The following is a 20,772-nucleotide window of genomic DNA, read 5'->3' as shown; positions in this document are numbered from 1 at the left end:
ATTAAAAACATTAATATGGTAAACAATATGATCCCCTTTTTTTAAACCAAAGTTGTTTTACTTTACAAAGAACTAGACTCAGAAAATCTAAGTAATGCTATATATGCCACTGACATAATTACTTGTATTACAGTTTTACTAACTCAAAGTGCACATTCTACTATCATTTAATATTCTTGGAAAGCAGTTTTAATGTGAACTTTTAAAATGCAGAATACAGCATGCTTTTTGCATCATATAGCTTTAACTCATTATAACGGAAGCTTCTCAGGTGGCGCTAGTGGTAAAGAACCTGCCTGCCAATGCAGAAGAGGTAAGAGACATGAGTTCGATCCCTGTGTTGGGAAGATCCCCTGGAGGAGGAAATGGCAACCCACTCCAGTATCCTTTCCTGGAGAATCCCATGGACAGAGGAGCCTGGTGGGCTACAGTCCATAGGGTTGCAGAGCTGGACACAACTGAAGCGACTTAGCACGCACATGCAATGGAAGCTAAAGTGCTATCATATAAAAACATTACTGATATAATCCAACAAAATCTAGTGGAGGTGGAGGACATTTCAGATGAACCCTCTCCTTGAGCTCCAGACACCTGTCTCTAACCACCTTCTAAACACACACCCTTGACACATTCAGAATCAGATTCTGTGTCTGCCTCCCCTAGACGTTTTCCTCCTCATCTCAGAAAGTGGCAAGTCCATTCACTCACACATCATATCCAATTCACCAGCAAGTACTACATGCTCACCTTTTAAAATACATACACAACTCCACTTTTCACCACCTAGTTCCAGCCTCAAGCATTTCCCACTGTGACTACTAAAATAACCTAACTGGTCTCCCAGCTTCCACCTCTGCCCTGTCAATCTATTCTCTATTTTCCAGAGCTAGCCTATAATAATCCAAGTGATATGTCACTCCTCTGCTCAAAACTCTCTAGTGGAGCTGTTCTCAAAATTTTGGGTCTCAGGACCCCAGGCTTAAAATATTACCACAAGGAGCCTGGAGAGCTTATGTCCATGAGATTTATATCTATTAATACCTACTATACTAGAAATCAAAAAAAGTGAAGTATTTAAATTAATTTTGATTTACTCTAAAAAACAGCGAACTCTATTACATGTTAACAGAAAACATTTCATAGAAAATACTCTTATTTTCCAACAAAATAGTGAGGAGAGGCACTGTTTTATACTTCTGCAAATGGTTTAAATGTCTTTCTTAACGGAGACAGTGGGATTCTCCTAGCTTCTTCTCAATTCAATCGGCTGCAGTATCACGCAGCCTCTGAACACTCCAATGTACACTCAAGCAAGGAGGACAAGTGAAAAAGTCAGATAACATTATCGTAAATAATTAGACCTCAGAGACTTCCTAGGCCAGACCAGGTTTATAGGTACCCTGCTGGGATTTTCCTTCTCAATCACTGTGCCGCTCCCCCTCAACCTTTCCACCCTCCTCTCCTGACCAAGCCACCGTCCCGCACTCACAGACGCAGCTGTGCCCATGCAGAGAGATGCTGGTTCTGGCCTCGGTTCTGCGCGGATTCTTCTCTCCCCTTAGAACACCATTCTCCCCAGACAGCACTACAGCTCACGCCGTTACCTCCTTCAAATCTCTGCTCCAACGTCAATTTCTCAATGAGGCTCACCCCAATCTCTCTATTTAAAACTGCAATTTGCCAATCCACCCAAAACACTCTGATTCACTGTATCCTGTTCAATGTATCCCTATAATTCATACTGTCTGCTGCTGCTAAGTTGCTTCAGTCGTGTCCGACTCTGTGCGACCCCATAGACGGCAGCCCACCAGGCTCCCGTCTCTGGGATTCTCCAGGCAAGAACACTGGAGTGGGTTGCCATTTCATTCTCCAATGCATGAAAGTGAAAAGTGAAAGTGAAGTCGCTCAGTCGTGTCTGATTTTTAGCGACCCCGTGGTCTGTAGCCCACCAGGCTTCTCTGTCCATGGGATTTTCCAGGCAAGAGTGCTGGAGTGGGGTACCATTACCTTCTCCCATACTGTCTAATATACCATAAAAGTATATACTGCCTATTGCCTGTCTCCTACAAAAGAAATGTAAACCCTTGGAGGGCAGATAGCTTCATTTTTGCCATTTGTTATATTCCCAACATCTAAATCCTTGGAAAAAACAGAGACTAAGCAAACCTCATTAGGGCTCTTGGCATACAAAGCTACAATACATTCCTGAAACTTCACTAAAGCATCAACAGGTTATATGCTGACAACTTATTCCTCTTCTTTCTAAAGTAACAGGAACGTATTCACCTTCTCTAATGAGCTCTCTTTATTCTGGATTTGTGAGAATCTAGCATTAGCTTGGGCATCCCAGGTGGCTCAGTAGTAAAGAATCTGCCTGCCAAGCAGGAGAAGCAGGTTCAATCCTTGGATCAGGAGAATTCACTGGAGAAGGGAATGGTTACCGACTTCAGTATTCTCGCTGGAGAATCCCATGGACAGAGGAGCCTGGTGGGCTACAGTCCACAGGGTCACAAAGAGTTGGACACGACTTAGCGACTAAACCACCACCAACAGCAGCACTTGCTTAGTAACATGTTTATTACACCAATGTTAAATTCCCCTACTGTATTTTTAGATCAAATGAGAGATAAAATGCACAATAATCTAATTATGATTGGGAGCTCCTGCTTCCTCTAGGCTTCACATTCTGCTCAAGACTGGGCTCCCAAGAGTAGACATACTGACAAAACCCCCAGGAAAAAGGAGCCTACCAGAACTGGACAAAGAAGCATCACCTCCCTACAGGAAAGAGTTTAAAATGAACTCTCCTCTGTAAACAAATTAGCCAGCTGCTACTCAGTCTCTCTTTCCCATTATCCAGACCTTCTCCAGGGCTGCCTGGAATGCCCCAGCACGAAGGCACTGGGGACGAAACAGAGTTCCCTCATGTGGGAGGAGAGGGGAGTCATGAGATCAGATCCTTTCTGAAGGATGCATCTCCCTACAAAGTCTGCCCTGCAGGACAGCACCTTATGACTCCAGTCTGGGTAGGGGGATTTCCTTACACATACACACTATTCTCATCTCCACTTCGTAGTTCAGAGACTGGGATTTGAGGATTAAATACTTTCACCAAACATCACATAACTTGAAAGTTAAAGTCAGTATTCAAACCCAGGTCTGTCTCCATACCTTACTGCTCCATCTCCCAAAATTAAATTTAGCTGCTACTAGAATAAATGGTCTAGAATAATGGGAAAAGCAGTGATGGCTGACAGTAGGAGCCAGACAGAAAAGGGAAAAAAAAAAGATGGTAAAGAGGGTACAAATCAGAGATATGAGGGAAACACAGAGAAATATATATGCAATAATAACTAAGGACAGGAAGAATGTACAGTCCAAATGAAAGTCAAAGGAGAGATTCTTGTTTAATCTCTGCCAGGAACTGGCTGCATATCCACCAATAAATCATGCAAGCTTTCCATGGCCTACGATGACTTTCACCTCTAAGGACATCTAAGATAAAGACATCTAGCTCTAAGCTTTTGAGTTAGGAAAAATTATTTCAATCAAGTAAACATTTGTAGAGTATCTGACACATAAAAAATGCTCAAGAAACTATTTCTGACTGAACACGACTCCTCCTTCTGCGGTAAAGGCACCGTGCTGGGGACACACGGTAAGCAGCATGGTCTGGGCACTCCAGCAGTAAGAACTGGTTTCTACTTAAACAAATTATAGACTGCTAGAACTGATTGATGGATGCGGCTGAGTGTTCTGGGATATAAATACCTGGGCCTGAACAATAGACAAAGCACTTTTTGGAGAGTAAGCCCAAGTTCTATGGTTTCATTTGGTTCTATAGTCGGAAAGATTGAAAGCAAAAGGAGAAGTGGGCGAGAGAGGATCAGATGGTTAGAGAGCATCACCAACTCAAAGGACATAAACTTGAACAAGCTCTGGGAGACAGTGGAGGACAGGGAGTGGAGGACAGGGAAGCCTGGCATGCTTCAGTTCATGGGGTCGCAGAGTCCGACACGACTTAGCGACTGAACAAGTGGGAAAAGACCAAGCGAGGGGAAACTGGATTCTAGATACATAAACTCTCACCTTAATCATTATGAAGAAAAGGAGAATAAAAGTGAAAAAGCATGGACATGTATATCACTATTACGATACATAATTATGTTGATGGATGTGATACATGAAAAAAGCTTAAAATATATTCTTCTGTCCCACTTAAGGATTTTTTTCCCCCAAATCTTAGTTTTCTGACTTATTTTTAGTAATATCTATGATTATTCAGGCAAGTGGTTCTGTTTTTCTTGCTCTAGGTACTTCATTTACTGAAAAACGTCTCAAATACAGAGGTTATTTATTATAGAGTAGCCACGCTAAGGTTTAAAGATATGCAAGTTACCAAATTGGGTATTTGTTCCTTGAAAACTATATGTATTTTTCCCCATGCAAAGTTCATAATGATCAGAATTTCTAAGAACAAAGTTCTGTCTTTACCAAAGCCTGCCTTGATAGGGACAAGTGGAAAATTACTTATATAAACCAAAATCAAAAAAACAACCTTATTTCTAATTACACTGTACCACCCTTATCACACTGAAAAATGAGTGAAATTCTGTCACTAAAGAGGAAACCCTACCTAATAGTGGTTTGAAGCCAAATCCCTTTGAAGACTAATAATTTCATTGACAAGAAAAAGATAATATGTACACTAAAACCCCTCAGTATACCTTTTTTTAAAGTACTTGATGCAAAGAGCCAATTCACTGCAAAAGACCCTGATGCTGGAAAAGATGAGGGCAAAAGGAGAAGGGGGCAGCAGAGGATGAGATGGTTAGACAGATGGCATCACCAACTCAATGGACATGAATTTGAGAAAACTCCAGGAGATAGTGAAGGACAGGGAAGCCTGGGGTGCTCAGTCCAGGGGGTTGCAAAGAGTCGGACACAACTTAGCAACTAAACAACAACAAGGTAGAAAAGGCCATATAAGTTCCCAACCCAGGGATCAAACCCAGGTCTCCCGCATTGTGGTAGTGGTAGTGGTAGTAGAGATATGAGGGAAGCCCATACAAGTTCTCAACACCGGGTCAATTCACAGGTGCCTGGGGACACTGGTAGGAACCTTCAGTAAGACATCAGAGTATCAAGACTTATAAAGTAAACCCACTTTCAAAAGGTCAATATTAAATGGAACAAGTTTTGAAGGAAACTTAATATACTTCCTGCATTCTGAACATGTTGTACAGTTTTCTTTTCTTATGAAAAGAATAACACTTTCAAGCCAAGCAAGCTATTTACGCATTCAACACACCACTACGTTCCTTAGAGTTGTAGCTCAAACTACTGCACAAGGGCACACATCTCACATGCTAGTAATGCTCAAAATTCTCCAAGCCAGGCTTCAGCAATACGTGAACACTGAACTTCCATATGTTCAAGCTAGCTTTAGAAAAGGAAGAGGAACCAGAGATCAAATTGCCAACATCCGCTGGATCATGGAAAAAGCAAGAGAGTTCCAGAAAAACATCTACTTCTGCTTTATTGACTATACCAAAGCCTTTGACTGTGTGGATCACAACAAACTGTGGAAAATTCTGAAAGAGATGAGAATACCAGACCACCTGACCTGCCTCCTGAGAAACCTGTATACAGGTCAGGAAGCAACAGTTAGAACTGAACATGGAACAACAGACTGGTTCCAAATAGGAAAAGGAGTACGTCAAGGCTGTATATTGTCACCCTGCTTATTTAACTTATATGTAGAGTACATCATGAGAAATGTTGGACTGGAAGAAGCACAAGCTGGAATCAAGATTGCCGGGAGAAATATCAATAACCTCAGATATGCAGATGACACCACCCTTATGGCAGAAAGTGAAGAGGAACTCAAAAGCCTCTTGATGAAAGTGAAAGTGAAGAGTGAAAAAGTTGGCTTAAAGCTCAACATTCAGAAAACTAAGATCATGGCATCCGGTCCCATCACTTCATGGGAATTAGATGGGGAAACAGTGGAAACAGTGTCAAACTTTATTTTTCTGGGCTCCAGAATCACTGCAGATGGTGACTGCAGCCATGAAATTAAAAGACGCTTACTCCTTGGAAGGAAAGTTATGACCAACCTAGATAGCATATTCCAAAGCAGAGACATTACTTTGCCAACAAAGGTCCGTCTAGTCAAGGCTATGGTTTTTCCAGTAATCATGTATAGATGTGAGAGTTGGACTGTGAAGAAAGCTGACCACTGAAGAATTGATGCTTTTGAACTGTGGTGTTGGAGAAGACTCTTGAGACTGCCTTGTACTGCAAGGAGATCCAACCAGTCCATTCTGAAGGAGATCAGCCCTGGGATTTCTTTGGAAGGAATGAAGCTAAAGCTGAAACTCCAGTACTTTGGCCACCTCATGCGAAGAGTTGACTCATTGGAAAAGACCCTGATGCTGGGAGGGACTGGGGGCAGGAGGAGAAGGGGACGACAGAGGATGAGATGGCTGGATGGCATCACCGACTCGATGGACAAGAGTTTGAGTGAACTCCAGGAGCTGGTGATGGACAGGGAGGCCTGAGGTGCTGCGATTCCTGGAGTCACAATGAGTCGGACATGACTGAGCGACTGATCTGAACTGAAGATAATGTAATGTGCATATAAAGTTGTCTCTTAAGGACAACTTAAAAAGAAAAACTTTGCTTCTCCAGGTCTTTATCCAGAATTAACCTAAACAAGTTAAACTTTACTTTTTAAGAAATTTACAGAACAGCTGACTAAAGACTTGTAAATAAAACTCTATGATGAATAGAAAAATTGCTCAAAGTGCAATCTTTGGGGAAAAAAATTATAGTCTCTCAGCCTCCATTTCATCATCTATAAAATGAAGTTATTAGAAGCTCCATAGGATTGCTGGGAAGATTAAAGGAGATAATGGAAAGCGAGAGAGAGAGGCAGAGAAGGAGGGAGGGAAGGGAGATGGAGAGGGGAGGAAGGGCAAAGAAAGAAACAGGAGGGGGAGGGAGGGGAGAAGCAAACATGCCTGATGTTAAGCATGTCCATATCATCATCTCTATCAAAGATGATTGTGATGCAAAATGATATGCTCTGGAAATGCTGTATCCTGACAGGTGGGTCTGAAAGACAGTGTTTGCTGATCTGACGAGTACCTGTTACATAAAATCTGTAATGGATCTCTTTGCAGAAGCTATAGGCATAAAAGACACCTAGAAAAGGCACCTACCAAATACTGTTTGCAAATGACTTCTTACAGGTTAATTCACCACAAATGGCAAAAGGAGACAGAGTAATAAAGCGACATTTTAATTTTTCCAATTCATTTTTACTAAGCTCTGAAGCAACAGTTAGAACTGGACATGGAACAACAGACTGGTTCCAAATAGGAAAAGGAGTACGTCAAGGCTGTATATTGTCACCCTGTTTATTTAACTTATATGCAGAGTCCATCATGAGAAATGCTGGACTGGAAGAAACACAAACTGGAATCAAGATTTCCGGGAGAAATATCAATCACCTCAGATATGTGGATGACACCACCCTTATGGGAGAAAGTGAAGAGGAACTCAAAAGCCTCTTGATGAAAGTGAAAGTGGAGAGTGAAAAAGTTGGCTTAAAGCTCAACATTCAGAAAACTAAGATCATGGCATCCAGTCCCATCACTTCATGGGAAATATGGGCAAACAGTGGAAACAGTGTCAGACTTTATTTTTCTGGGCTCCAGAATCACTGCAGATGGTGACTGCAGCCATGAAATTAAAAGACGCTTACTCCTTGGAAGGAAAGTTATGACCAACCTAGATAGCAAATTCCAAAGCAGAGACATTACTTTGCCAACAAAGGTCTGTCTAGTCAAGGCTATGGTTTTTCCTGTAGTCATGTATGGATGTGAGAGTTGGACTGTGAAGAAGGCTGAGCGCCGAAGGATTGATGCTTTTGAACTGTGGTGTTGGAGAAGACTCTTGAGAGTCCCTTGGACTGCAAGGAGATCCAACCAGTCCATTCTGAAGATCAGCCCTGGGATTTCTTTGGAAGGAATGATGCTAAAGCTGAAACTCCAGGACTTTGGCCACCTCATGTGAAGAGTTGACTCATTGGAAAAGACTCTGATGCTGGGAGGGATTGGGGGCAGGAGGAGAAGGGGACGACAGAGGATGAGATGGCTGGATGGCATCACTGACTCGATGGACATGAGTCTCAGTGAACTCCAGGAGTTGGTGATGGACAGGGAGGCCTGGCGTGCTGCGATTCATGGGGTCGCAAAGAGTCAGACATAACTGATTGACTGATCTGATCTGATCTGATCCTCAAAGAGTCAAACATATAATTGGAAACTCTTACAAACTACTCGAATAAAAACCCCACAGTACACTTGGCTTATAGAAATGACTCTTGAATACTTGGAGTGACCGTCCTCTACAGCACCTTTCCCACAATACTGTCTTTAAAAAAGGTTTTGCTCCAGGATCTGACTTGTTTAGGTTTAACCATGGCACCCTACTCCAGTACTCTTGCCTGGAAAATCCCATGGATGGAAGAGCCTGGTAGGCTGCAGTCCATGGGGTCGCTAAGGGTCAGACATGACTGAGCAACTTTACTTTCACTTTTCACTTTCATGCATTGGAGAAGGAAATGGCAACCCACTCCAGTGTTCTTGCCTGGAGAATCCCAGGGACGGGGGAGCCTGGTGGGCTGCCATCGATGGGGTCGCACAGAGTCGGACATGACTGAAATGACTTAGCAGCAGCACCAGCAGCAGGAGCTTTAAGGTTATTTTAACATCAAATGAATAAATTGAGGGAAGGAAGTTGAGGAGACATTCTAGTTTGTAATATATCTTTATGTAACTACAACTTAATACCTTAAAATAGTCATCTACACAAAAACAGCACAACATAAAAGGATGGTATCTTACACTGTCGTCTTGAAACCACAATGCTACTGTGGACACTCCCCTTCCTTCACTCCACTAGCAAACCTGCAATGTTGAGCTAATTCAGTGATATGACTCTTCAAACATGTAATTCTAAAATTCACCTGGAACTCATAATCTTCGATGCCTCAGGTGTTTCAGACTCTGACATAGACAATCTTGAACTAAGTCGTGGCTACCTTTATCACAGTAATAGATAATCTTGAGCTAAACTCCGACTACCTTCATCACAATAATAGATTTATATATGAATGGAAGCACAGCAGTAAGACAAACAAAAGCCTTTTTAAAAAATAAACCACCATCAGTGTCTATGGAAATTGAATTCAATGTCAGCTTATAACTAATTACACTCAACCTACTACAGACAAATAGTACAGTTTCAAAGAAGTACTGTAAGTATACAGGTATGTACACACACATTACACATGTGGGCAAATACATACACAATGCTTATATATCATTAAAGTCATATATGTTACATACATACATTATATTTTTATATACAAATATTATATGTACAAAATATATTTTTGAACTCTATCAACAAACATATTATATATGTACACAAGTTATATATGGTCCATATACCTTATTCTAACTTTATCCTGTATGTTAAGTGCATGAAACTTTATAGTTTTTTTCTGAAACTGAAAATGCAGTTTTCCATATACTAATTTACTGGACCAGGAGAATAAGAGTTAAAATACTTAATACTTCTCTCACAAACGTATAGCACAAATACTATCTTTAGGGTCTATCACAGTTTACTTCCACCAAATAAACCAAAGATCAAGCATACATCACAGATAAGAGAAGAGAGAAGTTGATTTATTTTAAACTTTGCAAACTTCAGAGATGGTTAAGCACTCTACCGCCTTCAACATTCATGGAAGCTTACTTCTCATACGGATGTTATTACAATCAATCTACCACTAAAGTAATTTAAATGAAACTACGTCCAATGGCAAAGACACACTTGCTGGTACTTGTTTTAATAAGAAAAAACAATACTCTTATTTCTTGTTTTCTTACCCTCAGTCTCATCTGCACAACTTTAATAAGTTGTTGTCTAAAAACAAAATTTCTAAGACTTTTTTCTTCCTTCTATTCTTGCTCTATCAAAATATATTAAATTTCCATATTTACTTTAAAAGTAAACACTTCCATAATTCTATACCTAAAGAGAACACACTGATAAGACTACAGTGAGGGGGGCGCCCTCCATCCCCTTTCTGATGTCCATGTCAGAAGCCTCTCTGTCCCTTTGCATACTTTAATAAAACTCTGCTACACACACACACACACACACACACAAATTACACACACTTATTACAGCTATACTCTTATGATATAATGTACCATACTATCCAGAAAATAAAATCTATCAGAACAGGGTTGTACAACCAAGCAAAATTTGATAACCTCCTAGAGGTAATTCCTATTTCCTTCTGGAACCCAGTGATTTCCATAAGTATATTAAGAAATATTTTTATATTTTCCAGTGGCCCTTTACATTCTAAACATTTACCATCCTCTGACAGGCCTCTCACTCTTCAATTGTACAAATAATTCTCTAAATTTGGACACATATCTGTTAACAATATGTGTACGATGGGGGGAAAGCACACCTCAAAATACATGCAACAATAAAACCAAGATTCAAGGTTAAACACTTTAAATACTGCACGTTGGATCAAGGGTTAAGCTATTCCTAAGAAATGACAATCATTAATTACTTAAAAAATGACAAAGTCCAGATTTCCCATAATACAAATTCTACCATTCTGTGCTTAAATTTTATAATATAAGCTGTTTAAATATAAAATAGTAAAGACTGACAGTTTATATGAGAGACATTCTATCAATTCAATGTTACTTATGTGCTTAGTTACTCAGTTAAGTCCGACTCTTTGCGACCTCTTGGACTGCAGCCCGCCAGGCTCCCCTGTCCATGGGGATTCTCCAGGCAAGAATACTGGAGTGGGTTCCTATGCCCTCCTCCAGGGGTCTTCCCAACCCAGGTCTCCCACACTGCAGGCAAATTCTTTACTGAGCCACCGGAGAGGCCCGACGTTACTTATAAACCCATATTTTTCTGCATCCTTTAAGAGTGTGCTCCACCATATAAATGGCCGAAATATGAATTACATGGCACATGACAGGAAGTGTGGTGAATGGATTTCAATTCATTACTCTCAGCAATGTGCGGGCTTTCTTGGTGGCTCAGACTATAAATCATCTGCCTGCAACACAGGAGACCGAGGTTCCATCCCTGGGTCGGGAAGATCCCCTGGAGAAAAAAATGGCAACCCCACTCCAGTATTCTTGCCTGGAAAATCCCATGGACAGAGGAGCCTGGTGGGCTACAGTCCATGGGGTCGCAAAGAGTCAGACACAACTGAGCGACTTCACTTTCTTAGCAATGTGCTGATATACAAAAAGGCAGCAATATTTTAGAATTTTAATAAAATACAAAAATGTGTTAAAGGCTTTATGTATAAAGCATAAGCAACTTTAAACCAACTATCTCTGACTCTTACAGAACACTCAAGTGTCATTCATCTGAACTAAACAGACCAAGCAAAATATTCTGTGATTCCTATGTTCTCCTCAATGTCGAAATGGGTGGATAAATTTAAAGCCTGTTCTCTCAAGAGTTGCTTTATAGGCAATTTTCTCCCAGTATCAAGGTCTGCAATTTCCATTTGGCTGTCAGTCTGCGATTAAATTCATCACCTTTATTATAAAAATGTGCTTTACTCCATGGCCTGCTGCACAAGAACTGTAAGGAAAACATTTTTCACTGCTAACAGCGAATTCATCCTAAGGCAACGACCACAGCCCCATAGACACTAGCGCCCTCAACCAGGTGCAGTAGCCTGTCACTCAACGAAGGACGCGAAACAGCCGTGTAACCCACAAAAACAACACGATTCTACAGAAATGCCATGGTTTCAGTTTTTAAAATAAAAGGCAACCGATTTCCTAACTTTCACAATCAATGTTATTGCAAAAATTAACCACAAAAGTCAATATACAGAATATTTTCAAATTCCAATACAGAGACAAAATGGTTTTTTAAGTGCTGGATAATTAAGTATCTATCTTTACCCTATCATTTAAAAGTTCATGGTTTGTATTGTAGTTTAACTTTCACTATCTGGGCAAACAACCAATGGTCAAAGATAATTTATAAGATATATCTGTTTATAGAACACTTCTATCTAACTTTACCTTCTTAATAAGTCACAACATAAACTTCAAAGGAAAAAAAATAAAAATGTTTCCAAAATAATGGCATTACAATTACCATATCATATTTAGGACAACAATACTACTCACTTGTGAGATTTAAATTTTTTTAAATATTATCTATAAAACTAACATTTACAAACTTGGCCTGTACACCAAAAGTTCAGAAATTTCTTATTTTCAAGTTAATTTGACAGTATTCATTTTAGAATTTACAGGGAAAAAACAGAACTCAATTTCACATTAAGTGAAGCTTGTAGTAAGAGAAATTATCAGATCATACGTAGTGAACCTGGACTTTCAGGTGGCTCAGTGGTGGAGACAACTGCATCTGCCAATGCAGGAGATGTAAGAGACCCGGGTTCAATCCCTGGGTCAGAAAGATCCCCTGGAGGAGGGCATGGCAACCCACTCCAGTATTCTTGCCTGGAGAATTCCATGGACAGAGGAGCCTAGCAGAGACTACAGCCCATGGGGTCACAATGAGTTGGACAGGACTGAGCAAATTAGCACACACGCACACACAATGTGAACCTAGAAAAAATTTTCATTTTCCTGCTAGGAAATGTGGTCCCTTTCCATCTTAACCTGTGTGTACCTTTGCCTCGGCAGTTAAAGCGTGTACTGCACTTCTCAGTTCATTTCTATCTTCATTCCATTGTATGTCTCCTTAAAAACTGGACTATGTCTTCTTCATCTTTGTATCTCCAGCAAAGTACTAGATTTTTTTTTAAGTGTACTGAAAACTAAATTACAGCAGGAGTCAACATAAGTTTTCCTAAAATCACACAGATCACAATCCACTAAATTTACAGTATTAGTCAAAACCAGTATCTTTTTAATGGAATAGAACACAAAAATACTACATTATACCATAGGTAATAAAAATTATTTCATGAAGCTTTCATTTCAGTTATTATATAAATATATATGTATGTGTACATAACAAAGTATGTCTCTTTTTAGGAAACATTTAAAAATTTAAGATATATACCTTTTCTGGTTCATATTTATACCATTTATTCTAATTCACTTTTATACTGTCAGTCTATATATACTTGCTATTCAACAAATAACGTATACAATCAAAAGAGACTCAATTTACAAAGTCAAAGATTTTAACTTCTCACACCCCCTACCACTCTGTAAAATAAACAAAACTGACCCTTGAACAGAGAGATTAATAAGCCAGTATTAGTTTACATTGGCCCTCCACATCCAGTTTCTCCACAACTGTGGATTCAGTCACCCATGGACTTCGCCATACTATAGTATCTACTGTTGAAAAATGTCCACATAAATGTCCCGTGGAATTCACAACTGTATCACTTAAGGGACAACTGTACATTTTCCTATAACCTAGACAGAAGCCTAGGATTTTCTAGCTCAGATCTTTACTTTCACCTTCCTTCATTACCAGCATTCTCTAACTGATCCATTTATCCATCCCTCTACTCACTTACCCTTTAGGTCTTTAACTTAAGACAAAGTTTCTTACAGACACCTCTTTTAACCTCTACAGAACATCAATGCAAATGCTCCTAAGTATTAGCATAGCGATGACAGCGAATCTGAACTGAGTATTCAAAACATACCACATGGCTTTCTCACTTTCCCTTATCTCTATCTTGGACTTTATCACGTTGTTCAAAAGACACATGATCTATAATGAAAGGTGGGGTGGGGGGAACAGCAAGGGGGAATAACTTTAACAAATGACTTTAAAAGATTTGTATAAAATATGGACAGTGAAAGTTCTTATGGAAATACACATTAAACTGTTCCCAGACCTAGGTTCAGCCTGCAAGAAAATGCTGAAGGAGACTACAACAAACAAGAGAACCTTCTGACTTAACATCAGTTTAATGACAACATCACTGTGTGTGTCAGATGCTTAGCGTTACTCTTCAGCGGAAAAGCTAAAACACAGTAGGCAGATATTTCAAGTACTAAAATAAAATTTAAAATAATTAAGACTACTCACATCAGAAGGGAGTCACCTTATGCAAATTATCAGTCCTGATATAATTCTCCATGGAGGGGATCAGGGCCAAAAGTACTTTCTGGCCAGCAATATAACTTAACATAACTTAGAGATATACTTCTGCCGCAAGAGCCAAATGAGCTATCACTTCTGAAACCAGTAGTTTTTAGTTTGTCAAATGTCTTCATATCCTTTGTAAATGAAATGTATTTACATACTATACTATGAAAAGATGGAACTGTGATCTCTAATATTCATTTCAGCTTTAAAATCTGAATAATAGTGTTTTTCTTTGAACAAGGACAAAATTTTTTAAATAAAAATCCTTCAGGCCTTCCAAGTGAAATCCAACCCTTGTATTTCCCCCTTTTGAAAGGCTGCTGCAAACTATAAATGTCATCAAAATGTCATTTTTATAAGACTGAGTAACTACTGAAACAACAGAGCGAGCTACCATCTTATATGCATAAATTAAAATTGAAATCCCAGAAAACACTCAACAGGTTACTGATTTACAGACCTCAAAAAACTATTACATCACTGCATCTCAATGTTCATTAAACAATTCAAATATTTTTCTTTTCAAAATGTACCACTTCTTCTTCACCTTAAAACTCAGTAGTTTCCAAATTTAAAAATTTTACACTTGAGCCAGTCATATATTAGTACACCAACATATTTCTATATGCATATCTATTTCAAAACATGTTTTACTCTGTTATTTAAATTGTCAAAATTCTGTTTTTACTTTCAGGACTTTAGTTTTTTTTAAATACCGTATCTACATTGTTATTGAAGTAACATGCATTGATTCAAATAAAATTCACTATTGAAACCCTCTGTCTCAGTTGTTATATAAAGCCAGAAAGGACACTTTTCTTGCTTCAAGATGGAATCTGAAATAGTCCCAAACTGAATGAAGTTTAACTGTCTTTTCAAAGGGTACTTTGATCTGACTTGAATCAGCATTCTCATTTAAAATCAAGATTCCCAAACAATTATTATATAAACTTTCCTCTCTCTAGATACACAGGTCTTTATAATCCTCTTTCTAGTATTTCCCATAATATATCCTCAGACCGTTTGTTTCAAGAAGAAAAAAAAAAAAGCATTCTTTTACCCAATTTCAGAAAATTCTTGGTTGCAGGTCCTGTATATTTAATGTATCAACACATACTGAATTCACAAAAGAATATGTAGCACTTCTTCGACTACAGAACCCTTCTATTCTCAGACCACCTGAAGAAGCCAGCATTACAAGAAACAGGCCTCAAAAACACTTTCCTAAAGCCTCTCACAAACCACAATTAAATTAGCATATCTTCCACATCTCCCCTCCAACATGAGAGTGCAATCTCTCAAGCCATTACAGCCAAGCAAATGGAGACCAATGAAAACCAGACATAAGGGAAGCCCCTACCACACAGGCAGACCAAGAGAGGCTAGCAACTCACCTTTAGTACACAGCTGAAACTCACCATTCTAAAAGCTACACATTCACTAATCCAGATGTCCCTCTCCTCCCTGCACCTAACCCTAAAACAATAACCAACAGACACACACACAGTAACTAAAAGGCATCATAATAAAAGGGTAAGTAAATCCAAATGAAACAAAACAAAAAGCCAAAGCAGGTATGCACAGATTAAAAAAAGAAGTGGCAAAAAACCACAAAACACATAAGAGAAGGCTATACACATGGGCATCAACAGATGGTCAATACTGAAATCAGACTGATTATATTCTTTGTAGCCAAAGATGGAGAAGCTCTATACAGTCAGCAAAAACAAGACCATGAGCTGACTGTGGCTCAGATCATGAACTCCTTATGGCCAAATTCAGACTGAAACTGAAGAAAGTAGGGAAAACCACTAAACCATTCAGATATGACTTAAATCAAATCCCTTAGGATTATACAGTGGAAGTGAGAAATAGATTCAAGGGATTAGATCTGATAGACATAGAGTGCCTGAACGATGGACAGAGAGGTTCATGACATTGCACAGGAGGCAGTGATCAAGACCATCCCCAAGAAAAAGAAATGCAAAAAGGCAAAATGGTTGTCTGAGGAGCCTTACAAAAAAATACTTAGGAAAAGAAAAGCAGCAAAAGGCAAAGGAGAAAAGGAAAAATATACCTATTTGAATGCAGAGTTCCAAAGACTAACAAGGAGAGATAAGAAAGCTTTCCTCCATGATCAATGCAAAGAAATAGAGGAAAACAATAGAAAGGGAAAGCCTAGAGATCTCTTCAAGAAAATCAGAGATACTAAGGGAACATTTCATGCAAAGATGAGCACACTCAAGGTCAGAAATGGTATGGACCTAACAGAAGCAAGAGATATTAAGAGGTGGCAACAATACACAGAAGAACTCTACAAAAAAAATCTTCGTGACCCAGATAACGACAAGAGTGTGATCACTCACCTAGAGCCAGACATGCTAGAAAGCGAAGTCAAGTGGGCCTTAGGAAGCATCACTACAAACAAAGCTAGTGGAAATGATGGAATTCCAGTTGAGCTATTTCAAACCCTAAAAAATGATGCTGTGAAAGTGCTGCACTCAATATGCCAGAAAAATTTGGAAAACTCAGCAATGGTCCAGGACTGGAAAAAGTCAGTTTTCATTCCAATCCCAAAGGAAGGCAATTCCAAAGACTGTTCAAACTACTGCACAATTGTACTCATCTCGCACACTAGCAAAGTGATGCTCAAAATTCTCCAAGCCAGGCTTCAATAGTACACGAACCATGAACTTCCAGATGTTCAAGCTGGATTTAGAAAAGGCAGACGAACCTGAGATGAAATAGCCAACATCCATTGGATCATCGAAAAAGTAACCAAGTTCCAGAAAAACATCTACTTCTGCTTTATTGATTATGCCAAAGCCTTTGACTATGTGGATCACAACAAACTGAGGAAAATTCTTAGAGAGATGGGAATACCAGACCACTTGACCTGCCTCCTGAGAAATCTGTTTGCAGGTCAGGAAGCAACAGTTCTAACTGGACATGGAACAACAGACTGGTTCCAAATTGGGAAAAGAGTACGTCAAGGCTGTGTATTGTCACCCTGCTTATTTAACTCATATGCAGAGTACATCATGAGAAATGTTGGGCTGGATGAAGCACAAGCTGGAATCAAGATTGCTGGGAGAAATATCAATAAACTCAGATATGCAGATGACAACACCCTTAGGGCAGAAAGGGAAGAGGAACTAAAGCACCTCTTGATGAAAGTGAAAGAGGAGTGTGAAAAAGCTGGCTTAAAACTCAACATTCAAAAAACTAAGATCATGGCATCCAGTCCCATCACTTCATGGCAAATAGATGGGGAAACAGTGGAAACAGTGGCTGACTTTATTTTGGGGGGCTCCAAAATCACTGCAGATGGTGATTGCAGCCGTGAAATTCAAAGACGCTTGCTCTTTGGAAGAAAAGCTATGACCAACCTAGACAGCATATTAAAAAGCAAAGACATTACTTTGTCAGCAAATGTCCATCTAGTCAAAGCTATGGTTTTTCCAGTAGTCACTTATGGATGTGAGAGTTGAACTACAAAGAAAGCTGAGTGCCGAAGAATTGATGCTTTTGAACTGTGGTGTTGGAGAAGACTCTTGAGAGTGCCTTGGACTGCAGAGAGATCAAACCAGTCAATCCTGAAGGAAATCAGTCCTGAACAGTCATTGGAAGGACTGATGCTGAAGCTGAAACTCCAATACTTTGGCCACCTGATGAGAAGAACTGACTCATTTGAAAAGACCCTGATGCTGAGGAAAGACTGAAGGCAGGAGGAGAAGGAGACAACAGAAGATGAGATGGTCAGATGGCATCACTGACTCCATGGACATGAGTCTGAGTAAGCTCCGAGAGTTGGTGATGGTCAGGGAAACCTGGTGTGCTGCAGTCCACAGGGTTGCAAAGACACGACTGAGTGACTGAACTGAAGTGGCAAAATACTGGAATGGGGGTGGGAAGGGGGTAAATTCAAGAATATGAAAATATGCAGCAAGCATAGCAATCTATCACATTAATACACACTGAACATAAATATGGAGACATATAAAAGAGAAGAAAAAATCCTAAGAGTAAGATATAAAAGGAAAAACCCTTAAATGGGTCTCTCAATATCAACAGGACAGAAGCTAAACACTAAGTGAAGTGAGGTCGCTCAGTTGTGTCCAACTCTTTGCGACCCCGTGAACTGTAGCCTCTGTCCATGGGATTTTCCAGGCAAGAATACTGGAGTGGGTTACCATTTCCTTCTCCAGGGGATCTTCCCAACCCAGGGATCGAACCCGGGTCTCCAGCATTGGAGGCAGACGCTTTAACCTCTGAGCCACCAGGGAAGCCCCTTCACTATCAACGGGACAGAAGCTAAACTCCAGGCACTTAAGCTTATCTACAGTAGAGAATTGATCCTACCTGGCATGTCCTAGCTACCTCTTTAACAACAGTCTTTAGTCCTCTCTTGTTTATATGACTTTATATTATTTTTTTTTTAAGGTGGGGGAGATGGGCTGTGAGGCTTATAGGATCTTAGTTCCCTAAGCAGGGATCAATCCCACACTCCCTGAAGTGGAAGCACAAAGTCTTAACCATCGGATGGCTGTGGAAGTTCCAATTTTATTACTTTTGTTTCATGCTACCTACCCTACAAAGGGGCTTCTCTTGTGGCTCAGCTGGTAAAGAATCCGCCTGCAATGTGGGAGACCTGGGTTCATTCCCTGGGTTAGGAAGATCCCGTGGAGAAAGAAAAGGCTATCCATTCCAGTATTCTGGCCTGGAGAATTCCATGGACTCTATAGTCCATGGGGTCACAAAGAATAAGACATGACTGAGCAACTCTCATCAATATGTGAACCGTGAACTTCCTGATGTTCAAGCTGGTTTTAGAAAAGGCAGAGGAACCAGAGATCAAATTGCCAACATCCGCTGGATCATGGAAAAAGCAAGAGAGTTCCAGAAAAACATCTATTTCTGCTTTAGTGACTATGCCAAAGCCTTTGACTGTGTGGATCACAAGAAACTGTGGAAAATTCTGAAAGAGACGGGAATACCAGACCACTTGACCTGCCTCCTGAGAAATCTGTATGCAGGTCAGGAAGCAACAGTTAGAACTGGACATGGAACAACAGACTGGTTCCAAATAGGAAAAGGAGTACGTCAAGGCTATATATTGTCACCCTGTTTGTTTAACTTATATGCAGAGTCCATCATGAGAAACGCTGGGCTGGAAGAAGCACAAACTGGAATCAAGATTGCCGGGAGAAATATCAATAACCTCAGATATGCAGATGACACCACCCTTATGGCAGAAAGTGAAGAGGAACTCAAAAGCCTCTTGATGAAAGTGAAAGTGAAGAGTGAAAAAGTTGGCTTAAAGCCCAACATTCAGAAAACGAAGATCATGGCATCCGGTCCCACCACTTCATGGGAAATATGGGGAAACACTGGAAACAGTGTCAGACTTTATTTTTCTGGGCTCCAAAATCACTACAGACGGTGACTGCAGCCATGAAATTAAAAGACGCTTACTCTTTGGAAGGAAAGTTATGACCAACCTAGATAGCATATTCCAAAGCAGAGACATTACTTTGCCAACAAAGGTCCGTCTAGTCAAGGCTATGGTTTTTCCTGTGGTCATGTATGGATGTGAGAGTTGGACTGTGAAGAAATCTGAGCCCCGAAGGATTGATGCTTTTGAACTGTGGTGTTGGAGAAGACTCTTGAGAGTCCCTTGGACTGCAAGGAGATCCAACCAGTCCATTCTAAAGGAGATCAGCCCTGGGATTTCTTTGGAAGGAATGATGCTGAAGCTGAAACTCCAGTTCTTTGGCCACCTCATGCGAAGAGTTGACTCATTGGAAAAGACTCTGATGCTGGGAGGGATTGGGGGCAGGAGGAGAAGGGGACGACAGAGGATGAGATGGCTGGATGGCATCACTGACTCGATGGACATGAGCCTGAGTGAACTCTGGGAGTTGGTGATGGACAGGGAGGCCTGGCGTGCTGTGCTTCATGGGGTCGCAAAGAGTCGGACACGACTGATCGAGTGATCTGATCTGATCTGAGTGACTCTCACTTTCTTTCTACTCTACAAACAGATGGGAAAACAACGGAAACAGTGACAGACTCTACTTTCTTGAACTCCAAAATCACTGCACATGGTCAGTCCTAAAGGAAATCAATCCTGACTATTCACTGGAAGGACTGATGCTGAAATTGAAACTCCAATACTTTGGCCACCTGATGCAAAGAACTGACTCCTTAGAAAAGACTCTGATGCTGGGAAAGATTGAAGGCAGGAGAAGGGGACAACAGAGGATGAGATGGTTGGATGGCATCACCGACTCAATAGATATGAGTTTGAGTAAACTCCAGGAGTTGGTGATGTACAGGGAGGCCTGGCGTGCTGCAGTCCATGCGGTCACAAAGAGTAGGACATGACTGAGCGACTGAACTGACTGACCTACCCTACTACTCAAACAACTTAAAGGTATGGAATGAATCTGAAGCTTTGCTGTATTTTTCCTAAGATGTCACACATAGTATGCATTCAAATATTTGCAAATAGAATAAAAAAACTTCAAATAAATATGT

The 20,772-nt window shown here is 40.2% G+C and overlaps 1 protein-coding gene and 1 non-coding gene across 12 annotated transcripts in view; both read right to left on the bottom strand.

The window, feature by feature from the left end:
- Positions 1-20,772, bottom strand: part of QKI (QKI, KH domain containing RNA binding) — a 160,234-nt gene that overhangs the window by 124,687 nt on the left and 14,775 nt on the right. The gene's annotated exons all lie outside the window — the stretch shown is intronic.
- On the bottom strand, positions 18,447-18,518 carry TRNAW-CCA (transfer RNA tryptophan (anticodon CCA)). Its single transcript has one exon. It is a non-coding gene; the product is annotated as a tRNA-Trp (tRNA).

This window comes from Bubalus kerabau, chromosome 9 (assembly GCF_029407905.1).
Source record: "Bubalus kerabau isolate K-KA32 ecotype Philippines breed swamp buffalo chromosome 9, PCC_UOA_SB_1v2, whole genome shotgun sequence".
Taxonomy (NCBI): Eukaryota; Metazoa; Chordata; class Mammalia; order Artiodactyla; family Bovidae; genus Bubalus; species Bubalus kerabau.
Note: the sequence above shows the minus strand (reverse complement) of the source record. Positions and strands in the feature narration are given on the sequence as shown.